Here is a 14,158-nt window from a genome sequence, read left to right on the forward strand (position 1 = left end):
GATTTGGCAAGTCTTGCTGAAGTTGGACAAGACATTAGTAAGGTCACACTTGGAATGCTGTGTACAGTTCTGTACACACTCCTATAGAAAGTATATTATCAAACTAGAAAGAGTGCAGAAACAATTTACTGGGATGCCACCAAGACTTGATGGTTTGAGTTATAAGGAGAGGCTGGATAGACTGGGACATTTTTCCCTGGAGTGTCCCTTGCTTCGGGGTGATCTTATAGAGGCCTATAAAATATGAGGGGCATAGATGGGGTAGGTAGTCAACATATTTTCCCAAAGGAAAGGGAGTATAAAACTAGAGGGCAGAATGATGGTCTAAATATTAAAATATTGGCCTATTTTAATGCTCCACCATCGATGGCTAGTTAACTGGGCCCTAAATTCTATAATTCCTTGCCTAAACATCTTTGGCCTGCAACTTCTCTTTCCTTTTTGGAGACCCGCCTTAAAAGGCACTTCTTTAAACAAGAAGTTTGGTCATTTGCTTTAATAGGGTGTTTTGTGATTTGCGTGAGCTTTGTAATGCTCCTGTGAAGCTCCTTGACACATTTTATTACCTGAGAGGCATAATATATGTTCAAGTTGCTGTTGGTTTGTCAGTGCTGCAGTAGATATCTGGGCAAAGGTCAAGGGATCCCTGACTTCTGCCGTCCTACTCAGATTGCTGGTATCCAGCCTCACATTGTTGCCATTATGGACGTGAATCTCAATGCTTGATGGGGCATGCAGGCTTTCACGACATTCCAGCGTCTATGTACCAGTGAATTGGTGAGGTACCACCCTGTTCTCGTCACCGCATTATAGGAAGGACGTGGAGGCTTTGGAACGGGTGCAGAGGAGATTTACCAGGATGTTGCCTGGTATGGAGGGAAAATCTTATGAGGAAAGGCTGATGGACTTGAGGTTGTTTTCGTTAGAGAGAAGAAGGTTAAGAGGAGACTTAATAGAGGCATACAAAATGATCAGAGGGTTAGATAGGGTGGACAGTGAGAGCCTTCTCCCGCGGATGGAAATGGCTAGCACGAGGGGACATAGCCTTAAACTGAGGGGTAATAGATATAGGACAGAGGTCAGAGGTAGGTTCTTTACGCAAAGAGTAGTGAGGCCGTGGAATGCCCTACCTGCTACAGTGGTGAACTCGCCAACATTGAGGGCATTTAAAAGTTTATTGGATAAACATATGGATGATAATGGTATAGTGTAGGTTAGATGGCTTTTGTTTCGGTGCAACATCGTGGGCCGAAGGGCCTGTACTGCGCTGTATTGTTCTATGTTCTATGTTCTATGTTGCAACAGGCTTTCCTTGCTTGTGATGGCAGCATTCCTGAACCCCCAGCGCTACTCTTGCATGTGCCCTTGCTGTTGCCTGTTATCCAGCCAGCTCAGGAATTCTGCCACCCATACTGGAGGTGGTGCAGTCTTCAGTGAGACTGTCAAGACCCAAAGCCACTCAAGGCTGCGCTCGAAGACGAACTGTATTCCCTACCAGTGAAAATCAGCCTCCACCAGCCATGTTGCAGCCACATAGCATTACATAGGAGCACTAGACCAGGCATACACAACCACAAGAAAGTTACCAAGGGAATGCACAAGAGTGATTAATTCTATATTTTTCCATTATTGATCATTGTCGGATAAATTTGTATGAAGGCTTTTGCTGTTGCCCATTATTGAGTTATGCAGGCCAGGATACTTCGTCATCAGGAGCCCAAAATACATGTATTGTGAGGGAACAGTGCATCCTTGATGGGGGTGGGGAAGTTTCTTGAAACAAAGTCTCGGAATGCTTCCTCTCATTCCATTCCGTAGCACTGGTGTGTGTGATCTCCTCATCTAACTCCTCAAAAGGGTCTAGATTCCAGGAGGCTGAGCTCCAATTATTGTGAGGTAGAGATCACAGTATATCACCATATACATGGAAACATTCTTGGATGCGTGCTATAGAGATCGCCCTACCTACCACCTCAGAATTTCTGCTGGACGAACTGGGAGTGGGGGGATCACCATAATGGTGGCTTGTGCCATCACAAAAACCATTATCCTGGTCCACCCATGTTCTCTTTCATCCTGGTCTTCCTTTCTCAGGGAAAAGAGCATGACATCTCCATCACCTCCTGTGGTGTGCTTCTGTCACCTCCCAGATTCTCAGTGGACAGTAAATTACAATGTGTTGCAGAAATCACCAGCCACTACCGGTAAAATGGAAAATAAAGAGTAACAATGAACTTTCCAGCTACTGGCAGGGCCATCCTTGACCCAGCTTGAGTGTTATCAAGGAGGGTGAAGTGAAGATTAGTGAAGCTAAGCCTCCTGAGGCTCTGTTCCTCCCTCATCCCAATGTGGGACTAGTGCTTCTGGAAAGCATTCTCAGAGTAAGCCCTTCTCCTCGCTCCTCAGAGGTCCCACACTTTGCAGTCTCCTTTACTTGTCCTGCTAACACTGAAACTACTGCCCACATACAAATGCAGGAAAATGTAAATCTCTGCCTCTCCATGGTCAGCAGAAACAGGCAAACTCTATCACAGAACTTCCAGCAAATTGGGTAAGTCAAAAGCATCTTAGCTGCAACTGTTGAACGGTCCTTTGAATAGCCCCAGACCATAGATCATAGAATTTACAGTGCAGAAGGAGGCCATTCGGCCAATCGAGTCTGCACTGGCTCTTGGAAAGAGCACCCCACCCAAGGTCAACACCTCCACCTTATCCCCATAACCCAGTAACCCCACCCAACACTAAGGACAATTTTGGACACTAAGGGCAATTTACCATGGCCAATCCACATAACCTGCACATCTTTGGACTGTGGGAGGAAACCGGTGCACCCGGAGGAAACCCACGCACACACGGGGAGGATGTGCAGACTCCGCACAGACAGTGACCCAAGCCGGAATCGAACCTGGGACCCTGAAGCTGTGAAGCAATTGTGCTATCCACAATGCTACCGTGCTGCCCATTTTGCTTGCTGACACTTGTTGTTTCAGGAATGAATAAGAAAAGTATTTCCTGAACTTCTGTTACTGAATTTTAATGTTCATGAGTTGCATCAGCCCATAAAATAATGACTCTTCTTTAGCCTGTTTAGAAATATACAGGGGAAGAATGTGCATGAGTTATTCCAGTTGTCTCACATCAGGTAGGAAGCGGCCAGTGGCACAAACAAATGCATTTTATAACCCATCTGTGGATATGGCCTCCTTCTCCCCCTACTTCACCTGTCCTTCCTCCATCTTCGAGCAGCTTATCCCACTCTTCACCACTTCTGCTCATTCTGTTAGGCATACTAGAAATAGGAAAGGAGCAGTCACCTTGTTAGGAGTTTTCTATAGGCCCCCCAATAGTAGCAGAGATGTGGAGGAACAGATTGGGAAACAGATTTTGGAAAGGTGCAGAAGTCATAGGGTAGTAGTCATGGGCGACTTTAACTTCCCAAATATTGAGTGGAAACTCTTTAGATCAAATAGTTTGGATGGGGTGGTGTTTGTGCAGTGTGTCCAGGAAGCTTTTCTAACACAGTATGTAGATTGTCCGACCAGAGGAGGGGCAATATTGGATTTAGTACTGGGTAATGAACCAGGGCAAGTGATAGATTTGTTAGTGGGGGGGCATTTTGGAGATAGTGACCACAATTCTGTGACTTTCACTTTAGTAATGTAGAGGGATAGGTACGTGCAACAGGGCAAGATTTACAATTGGGGGGAGGGTAAATACGATGTTGTCAGACAAGAATTGAAGTGCATAAGTTGGGAACATAGGCTGTCAGGGAAGGACCCAAGTGAAATGTGGAACTTGTTCAAGGAACAGGTACTACGTGTCCTTGATATGTATGTCCCTGTCAGGCAGGGAAGAGATGGTCGAGTGAGGGAACCATGGTTGACAAGAGAGGTTGAATGTCTTGTTAAGAGGAAAAAGGAGACTTATGTAAGGTTGAGGAAACAAGGTTCAGACAGGGCATTGGAGGGATACAAGATAGCCAGGAGGGAACTGAAGAAAGGGATTAGGAGAGCTAAGAGAGGGCATGAACAATCTTTGGCGGGTAGGATCAAGGAAAACCCCAAGGCCTTTTACACATATGTGAGAAATATGAGAATGACTAGAGCGAGGGTAGGTCCGATCAAGGACAGTAGCGGGAGATTGTGTATTGAATCTGAAGAGATAGGAGAGGTCTTGAACGAGTACTTTTCTTCTGTATTTACATATGAGAGGGGCGATATTGTTGGAGAGGACAGTGTGAAACAGATTGGTAAGATCGAGGAAATACTTGTTAGGAAGGAAGGTGTGTTGGGCATTTTGAAAAACTTGAGGATAGACAAGTCCCCCGGGCCTGACGGGATATATCCAAGGATTCTATGGGAAGCAAGAGATGAAATTGCAGAGCCGTTGGCAATGATCTTTTCGTCCTCACTGTCAACAGGGGTGGTACCAGGGGATTGGAGAGTGGCGAATGTCGTGCCCCTGTTCAAAAAAGGGACTAGGGATAACCCTGGGAATTACAGGCCAGTTAGTCTTACTTCGGTGGTAGGCAAAGTAATGGAAAGGGTACTGAAGGATAGGATTTCTGAGCATCTGGAAAGACACTGCTTGATTAGGGATAGTCAGCATGGATTTGTGAGGGGTAGGTCTTGCCTTACAAGTCTTATTGAATTCTTTGAGGAGGTGACCAAGCATGTGGGATGAAGGTAAAGCAGTGGATGTAGTGTACATGGATTTTAGTAAGGCATTTGATAAGGTTCCCCATGGTAGGCTTAGGCAGAAAGTAAGGAGGCATGGGATAGTGAGAAATTTGGCCAGTTGGATAACGAACTGGCTAACCAATAGAAGTCAGAGAGTGGTGGTGGATGGTAAATATTCAGCCTGGATCCCAGTTACCAGTGGCGTACCGCAGGGATCAGTTCTGGGTCCTCTGCTGTTTGTGATTTTCATTAATGACTTGGATGAGGGAGTTGAAGGGTGGGTCAGTAAATTTGCAGACGATACGAAGATTGGTGGAGTTGTGGATAGTGAGGAGGGCTGTTGTCGGCTGCAAAGAGACATAGATAGGATGCAGAGCTGGGCTGAGAAGTGGTAGATGGAGTTTAACCCTGAAAAGTGTGAGGTTGTCCATTTTGGAAGGACAAATATGAATGCGGAATACAGGGTTAACGGTAGAGTTCTTGGCAATGTGGAGGAGCAGAGAGATCTTGGGGTCTATGTTCATACATCTTTGAAAGTTGCCACTCAAGTGGATAGAGCTGTGAAGAAGGCCTATGGTGTGCTCGCGTTCATTAACAGAGGGATTGAATTTAAGAGCCGTGAGGTGATGATGCAGCTGTACAAAGCTTTGGTAAAGCCACATTTGGAGTACTGTGTACAGTTCTGGTCACCTCATTTTAGGAAGGATGTGGAAGCTTTGGAAAAGGTGCAAAGAAGATTTACCAGGATGTTACCTGGAATGGAGAGTAGGTCTTACGAGGAAAGGTTGAGGGTGCTAGGCCTTTTCTCATTAGAACGGAGAAGGATGAGGGGCGACTTGATAGAGGTTTAAAGATGATCAGGGGAATAGATAGACAGTCAGAGACTTTTTCCCCAGGTGGAACAAACCATTACAAGGGGACATAAATTTAAGGTGAAAGGTGGAAGATATAGGAGGGGTATCAGAGCTATGTTCTTTACCCAGAGAGTAGTGGGGGCATGGAATGCACTGCCTGTGGAAGTAGTTGAGTCGGAAACATTAGGGACCTTCAAGCAGCTATTGGATAGGTACATGGATTACGGTAAAATGATATAGTGTAGATTTATTTGTTCTTAAGGGCAGCACGGTAGCATTGTGGATAGCACAATGCTTCACAGTTCCAGGGTCCCAGGTTCGATTCCGGCTTGGGTCACTGTCTGAGCGGAGTCTGCACGTCCTCCCCGTGTCTGCGTGGGTTTCCTCCGGGTGCTCCGGTTTCCTCTCACAGTCCAAAGATGTGCAGGTTAGGTGAATTGGCCAATGATAAATTGCCCTTAATGTCCAAAATTGCCCTTGGTGTTGGGTGGAGGTGTTGAGTTTGGGTAGGGTGCTCTTTCCAGGAGCCGGTGCAGACTCAAAGGGCCGAATGGCCTCCTTCTGCACTGTAAATTCAATGATAATCTATGATTAATCTAGGACAAAGATTCGGCACAACATCGTGGGCCGAAGGGCCTGTTCTGTGCTGTATTTTCTATGTTCTATGTTCTATGTTCTATGTTCATACTGAATCCCAAGCAGCCTCCTGGTCCACCCATGTGTGGAAGCAGGTGGATTGAAGTCAAAAAATATTTCACTACCTGTAGACTACTCCCAATGGACTCGTGAAACTTGAAACAGCTATCAAATGCACCCAGGGTAAATTACAGTAACAGTAAGGCAAAAATAAACCATGAACTAACTTGTAATTAGTTCATAATCTATTTAATAGCACTCGTGTGTGTGCAGTGGAGGAAGTTTATCTATGCTGCTTAAATGTATAGTCAGCCTGGCGGTGTTGCTTTGGCTGAAACGCTGATTGGCCAGCAGATCCTGGAGGCGGGATCTTGCTGTTAAGGGGACAGAAGCCCCAGCATCAGGCAGTTAAGTGCCTGATAGATAATAAATTGCATTGGAGATTCAAGACCATGGCGGGATTGATCTTCTTTCCACCCATTGGGCAGAATCATCTCCATGGCCATTAACTTCAGCTCCAAGTGCATTAACTCACCCCAAATATCTTTTTGAAAGTTTAAGGATACGACTGGGACTACCAGAAATTGATTTCACCCTCTAATTGTTATCTGGGAAAATATACAAACTCCACAGGCTCTGAGCAGAATAAAAACATAAGAACATAAGAACTAGGAACAGGAGTAGGCCATCTGGCCCTCGAGCCTGTTCCATCATTCAATGAGATCATGGCTGATCTTTGTGGACTCAGCTCCACTCTCCGGCCCGTACACCATATCCCCGAATCCCTTTATTCTTTAGAATGGTATCTATCTTTTTCTTAAAAACATTTAAAGAAGGAGCCTCAACTGCTTCACTCGGCAAGGAATTCCAGAGATTCACAACCCTTTGGTGAAGAAGTTCCTCCTAAACTCGGTCCTAAATCTACTTCCCCTTATTTTGAGGCTATGCCCCCTAGTTCTGCTTTCCCCGCCCAGTGGAAACAACCTGCCCGCATCTATCCTATCTATTCCCTTCATAATTTTATATGTTTCAATAAGATCCCCCTCCGCATCCTTCTAAACTCCAATGAGTACAGTCCCAGTCTACTCAACCTCTCGTCATAATCTAATCCCCTCAACTCTGGGTTCAACCTAGTGAATCTCCTCTGCACTCCCTCCAGTGCCAATATGTCCTTTCTCAGGTAAGGAGACCAAAACTGAACACAATACTCCAGATGTGGCCTCACCAACACCTTATACAATTGCAGCATAACCTCCCTAGTCTTGAACTCCATCCCTCTAGCAATGAAAGACAAAACTCGATTAGCCTTCTTAATCACCTGTTGCACCTGCACACCAACTTTTTGCGACTCGTGCACCAGCACACCCAGGTCCCTCTGCACAGCAGCATGTTTTAACATCTTACCGTTTAAATAATAATCCATTCTGCTGTTATTCCTCCCAAAATGGATAGCCTCACACTTGGCAACATTGAATTCCATCTGCCGGTCTAGCCGCATTCCATCTAACCCATTTACCTAACCTATCCAAATCCTTCTGCAGACTTCCGGTATCCTCTGCACTTTTTGCTTTACCACTCATCTTAGTGTCGTCTGCAAACTTTGCCACATTGCACTTGGTCCCCAACTCCAAATCATTGATGTAAATTGTGAACAACTGTGGGCCCAACACTGATCCTTTAGGGACCCCACTAGTTACAGGTTGCCAACCAGAGAAACACCCATTTATCCCCACTCTCTGCTTTCTGTTAGTTAACCAATCCTCTACCCATGCTACCACTTTACCCTCAATGCCATGCATCTTTAGTTTATGCAGCAACCTTTTGTGTGGTACCTTGTCAAAAGCTTTCTGGTAATCCAGATATACCACATCCGTTGGCTCGCCGTTATCTACTGCACTGGTAACGTCCTCAAAAAATTCTACCAAATTAGGCAGACACGACCTAACCTTTATGAACCCATGCTGCATCTGCCCAATGGGACAATTTCCCTCCAGGTGCCCCGCTATTTCCTCCTTAATGATAGAAGAATTTTCCCTACAACCGAAGTTAAGCTTACCGGCCTATAATTACCCGCTTTCTGCCGACCTCCTTTTTTAAACAGTGGTGTTACGTTTGCTACTTTCCAATCCTCTGGGACCACCCCAGAGTCTAGTGAATTTTGATAAATTATCACTATGTGTTTACAATTTCCCTAGCCATCTCTTTTAACACTCTGGGATGCATCCCATCAGGGCCAGGAGACTTGTCCACCTTTAGCCCCATTAGCTTGCCCAATACTGCCTCCTTAGTGATGACAATCATCTCAAGGTCCTCACCTATCATATCTTTATTTCCATCAGTCACTGGCATGTTATTTGTGTCTTCCACTGTGAAGACTGACCCAAGAAACCTGTTCAGCTCCTCAGCCATTTCCCCGTCTCCTATTATTAAATCTCCCTTCTCATCTTCCAAAGGACCAATGTTTACCTTAGCCACTCTTTTTTGTCTTCTATATTTGTAGAAGCTTTTACTATCTGCTTTTATGTTCTGAGCAAGTTTACCTTCATCGTCTACCTTACTCTTCTTTATAGCTTTTTTAGTAGCTTTCTGTTGTGCACTAAAGACTTTCCAGTCCTCTAGTCTCCCACTAATTTTTGCCACTTTGTATGTTTTTTCCTTCAATTTGATACTCTCCCTCACCTCCTTAGATATCCATGGTCTATTTTTCCCCTTTCTACAGTCTTACTTTTTTGTCGGTATGAACCTTTCCTGAACACTGTGAAAGATCGCTCGGAAGGTTCTCCACTGTTCCTCAACTGCTTCACCATGAAGTCTTTGCTCCCAGTCTACCTTAGCTAGTTCTTCTCTCATCCCATTGTAATCGCCTTTGTTTAATCACAAAACACTAGTGTTTGATTTTACCTTGTCATCCTCCAATTGTATTTTAAATTCCACCATATTGTGGTCGCTCCTTCCAAGAGGATCCCGAACTATGAGATCATTAATCAATCCTGCCTCACTACACAGGACCAGATCTAGGACCGCTTGTTCGCTTGTAGGTTCCATTACATACTGTTCCAGGAAATTATCCCGGACACATTCTATAAACTCCTCCTCAAGGCTGCCTTTACCAACCTGGTTAAACCAATCGACATGCAGATTAAAATCGCCGATGATAACCACTGTACCATTTATAGAACAATACAGCGCAGTACAGGCCCTTCGGCCCACGATGTTGCACCGAAACAAAAGCCATCTAACCTACACTATACCATTATCATCCATATGTTTATCCAATAAACTTTTAAATGCCCTTAATGTTGGCGAGTTCACTACTGTAGCAGGTAGGGCATTCCACGGCCTCACTACTCTTTGCGTAAAGAACCTACCCCTGACCTCTGTCCTATATCTATTACCCCTCAGTTTAAGGCTATGTCCCCTCGTGCTAGCCATTTCCATCCGCGGGAGAAGGCTCTCACTGTCCACCCTATCTAACCCTCTGATCATTTTGTATGCCTCTATTAAGTCTCCTCTTAACCTTCTTCTCTCATTTCTACATGCATCCGTTATTTCTTTGCTTATTGCCTGCCCTACCATCCTGTTACTATTTGGTGGCCTATAGACTACTCCTATCAGTGACCTTTTCGCCTTACTATTCCTGATTTCCATCCAAATTGATTCAACCTTGTCCTCCATAGCACCAATATCATCCCTTTCTATTGCCCGGATGCCATCCTTAAACAGCAAAGCTACACCACCGCCCTTACCGTCCATTCTATCCTTTTGTATAGCCTGATACCCTTGGATATTTAACTCCCAGTCGTGACCATCTTTTAACCATGTTTCAGAAATGGCCACTAAACCATAGTCATTCACGATGATTTGCGCCATCAACTCATTCACCTTATTCCGTATACTACGAGCATTCAGGTAATTTGCTGTTTTTTATGTCTTTGTTATGAATCCTAACGCCTTGATCAGTAACTTTTCGCAAATTATTTTTCCTCTTACCCTTTCTCCTAATTTTCCTTGTCTTTGAACCCATATCTCTACATAATAACCTGTCACGTAACCTGCTGCCCTGTTCTCCATTAACCATTATACTGTCCATAGCTTTACCCTTCCCTTCCCCCCAACTTGCGAGTTTAAAATCCTTGTGACCAACCTATTTATCCTATTCGCTAGAACACTGGTCCCAGAATGGTTCAGGTGAAGACCGTCCCAACAGTACAGGTCCCTCCTGCCCCAGCACTGATGCCAATGCCCCATGAAATTGAATCCCTCTTTCCCGCACCACTCCTTTACTTTACACCAATACTATCGAAATTATTTGTACGAACATTCAGTGAATATATTCAGCCTTTCTCTACACCCCAGTTTTTGGCTTGAGACAACACAGTTGCTGACTGACTCCAAATGATGCCACTTCCTAAAATATGTACAACTTTTCACAACAAATTCTACTGAGAAATGTAGTTGTGCATAAATGAATGATCTAACTTATTAGTAATCAATGCTTCCAGTCACAAATTAAGTCAGGAGGTGTTAATTTTGTATAGAGTTGCAGTTTTGAGATAGAGGGCGGGATTCTCCAACCCCCCGCCAGATCGGAGAATCGCCGGGGGCTGGCGTGAATCCCGCCCCCGCCGTGTCCCGAAGTCTCCGTCACCAGAGATTAGGCGGGGGCGGGAATCGCGCCGCGCCAGTCGGCGGGCCCATCCCCGCCGATTCTCCGGCCCGCAATGGGCCAAAGTTCCGCTGCTGGAATGCCTGTCCCGCCAGCTTGGATTAAACTACCTTTTGAACGGCGGGACAAGGCGGCGCGGGCGGGCTCCGGGGTCCTGGGGGGGGGGGGCGTGGGGCGATCTGGCCCTGGGGGGTACCCCCACGGTGGCCTGGCCCACGATTGGGGCCCACCGATCCGCAGGCGGGCCTGTGCCGTGTGGGCACTCTTTTTCTTCCACCTTCGCCATGGTCTTCACTGTGGCAGAGGCGGAAGAGACCCCCCTCCCCTGCGCATGTGCGGGGATGATGTCAGCAGTCGCTGCGCTCCCACGCATGCGTGGACCCATGTCGCCCAGCGAAGACCTTTTGGCCCCGGCTGGCGTTGCGCCAAAGGCCTTTCCTGCCAGCCGGTGGAGCGGAAACCGCTCCGGCGCGGGCCTAGCCCCTCAAGGTGAGGGCTTGGCCCCTAAAGGTGCGGAGACTTCCTCACCTTTGGGGCGGCCCGATGCCAGAGTGGTTCCTGCCACTCCATCACACCGGGACCCCCCGCCCCGCCGGATAGGGCAGAATCCCTCCCAGAGATTGGAATGTCAGGCTACTTCAAATGTTTTCCAAGTGTCTACCAACAATGATTTTATCTTTATTTTTGAGAGAGTTGACATTGCATATCATTAGCAACCTAATAACAATACAAATCTCAACAAAAGGTTGACCAGTTTCAGGATTGGCAAGTTACACTAATATACTAAAAATTGTTTAAAGAAATAAAATACTATTCTACCAGGAGTTCATTTTAGACAGAAGCTGCCTCTATAAACTCAGCACTTGTTCACATTCCACTCTTTTTTTTTGTCTGACTTCACATAATTAAGCACCCCTCTATGGTATTTATGCCTTTCTCCCTCAGCTGAATGGGATGTTTTGCTATGCTCTCTGGTCGTTCCATTTGTATACCAATAAATAGGTTCCAGGTGAGTGGTATTAGTCAAAGTACTCAGTGACCAAATACTTTGAAAAATAATGAGACAGAATAATTTTGGCTAATGTTCCCCACCTGGAAACTATTTATTACTCACAAGTATGACAATTAAACAGCAAAACCTTTCCTGCACCATTAACTCAACCTATTAGGGGCAAGCAATTCAGAGGAAAATACTAATTCATTGGTATGGGATGGTAAATAAGATGTTGAATAGGGAAAATAAGCTTTAAGTCCTTTTCTAACAATCTGTCTATCTAATTTTCCATCTGTTAAGCCTTTTGTCTGTCTATCACTGGATGATAACAGCCACCAATGACCACTACTCCAGTGGCTCTCGTTTGGTTGGCACCTTTACACAAAATACTTTTTATTTGGGATGGGTTTACATTTTTGTTGCGATTGCTACAAATGTTATCAATTCCTTGGAACAGAACATATTCAATTTTTTGAACATTTACTGCCATCTTGAAAGAGTTTGAGGTCAGCGTCAGCAAAGGTTACATGTCATTATGTATCTCCCTATCTGTCTATCCATGAATATATTTATATCTCTCCCTCTTTCTCTCTAATGACCTATACTTCAATCTACATCCTTCTCTCTAGCTATCTAAAAGTGTACTCAAAAGATTGATGGATTAGAAAAGCAATATGACCACAGGGACTGACAGTAATGGAAAAGGAAATATAATGCTGATACAGTGCTGCAGTCATTGGGAGGTGGACTTTGCGGCACATTATTGGTGTAGTCTAGATTATTTATCTGATTCCTGGCTTGTGCTATATCTGACCTTGGACTTTGCAGGATGTTATTACATGCATTGGAAATTGGAAAATATTCTGACCTCAGGAATTAGCATTGTTCACATTGACAAGAACAAAAGTAGAAAACATTTTGTGGAAATGTGTTAACCAATTCGACGAGCATATGATTAGTTACTGTTCACTGTTACCCAGACTACACCAGATAGAGGTAATTGGAATTTAAGTGCAGAAAACTAGGTTATTTCCAGTACAGCAAATCGATTGTCTCAACTGTTACAAATATAACAACTATTTAAATAAAAAGTAGATTATACTCCTAATTGAGATCAAATTTATAATCTCTAGATAGTTGCTTTTGAATTTTTTTCTTGTTTTATCTTGAGGATATTCAATAATACAAGCTTTTGATGAGCCTAGTTAAATGCCCTATGTTGTAATTATTGACTAATGGTGCTTGGAACTTAGGAGCATAACTTCAGTTGTAAAAATTATTTGTAATAACTTTGTAAATATTTGTTCGATTGTGGAAGTAATGGAACCATGTGCAGCAAGTATTTAAAGAATCTCACATACACATTGGCTGCAATCTAATGGCTATGTTGCGCCAACCCGGCTCACCACGCCTTGCGCCATCTAATGGGATCTCGCGAGACATCATGATCTGGATCCCGCCCACAATGGGTGGGACCTAAATTTGCATACTTAAGTGTGCAGTTAGGCACACTTGAATGTGTCTCCACCAGAGCTACCCAACCCCTGTGACCTAATGGCCTTGCCGAGGAGACCCCAGCTGGGTGTTGTTTAACATTAATCTCTGTGGTAGTCACCATTGATGTATATATTCGGTGATTTGTGGTAAGGCCCTGTACTACAGGTACGGGAGTAGTTCCCGGCCTGCTGGCTCCATCCAGTAGGCGGAGTATAAATATGTGTGCTCCCCATACAGCAACCATTTTGCCAGCTGCTGTAGGAGGCCACACATCTTAGTGTAATAAAGCCTCAGTTGCATTCAACTCTCGTCTTTGTGTAATTGATCGTGCATCAATTTATTACACTAAAGTTTTCAGAAGATGGACCTCCGCATTGAGCCGGATCGGCTGCAGCTGGACCCGCAATCAGACAACGCCAAAAAGGACTTTGAACATTGGCTAGCCTGTTTCGAAGCTTACATCAGGTCTGCACCAGACCCAATTCCTGAAGATCAGAAGATTCAGATCCTCTACGCGCGGCTGAGTTCCAATGTCTTTCCGCTTATCCAGGACCCGCCGAACTATGACGAAGCCATGGCGCTACCGAAAGAAAACTACGCTCAGCGGACAAACACACTTTACGCCAGACACATCCTCTCCATGCGCAGTCAACTCCCTCGTGAGTCAGTAGAAGACTTCTGGCGTGCTCTAATTCCCCTAGTCAGAGACTGTGACTGTCTGGCCGTCACGGCCATGGAACACTCAAACTTGCTTATGAGGGACGCTTTTGTTACGGGGATAGGGTCAGACTACATCCGCCAATGCCTTTTAGAAGGGGCCACGCTCGACCTC

Source organism: Scyliorhinus torazame, chromosome 15 (genome assembly GCF_047496885.1).
Source record: "Scyliorhinus torazame isolate Kashiwa2021f chromosome 15, sScyTor2.1, whole genome shotgun sequence".
Taxonomy (NCBI): domain Eukaryota; kingdom Metazoa; phylum Chordata; class Chondrichthyes; order Carcharhiniformes; family Scyliorhinidae; genus Scyliorhinus; species Scyliorhinus torazame.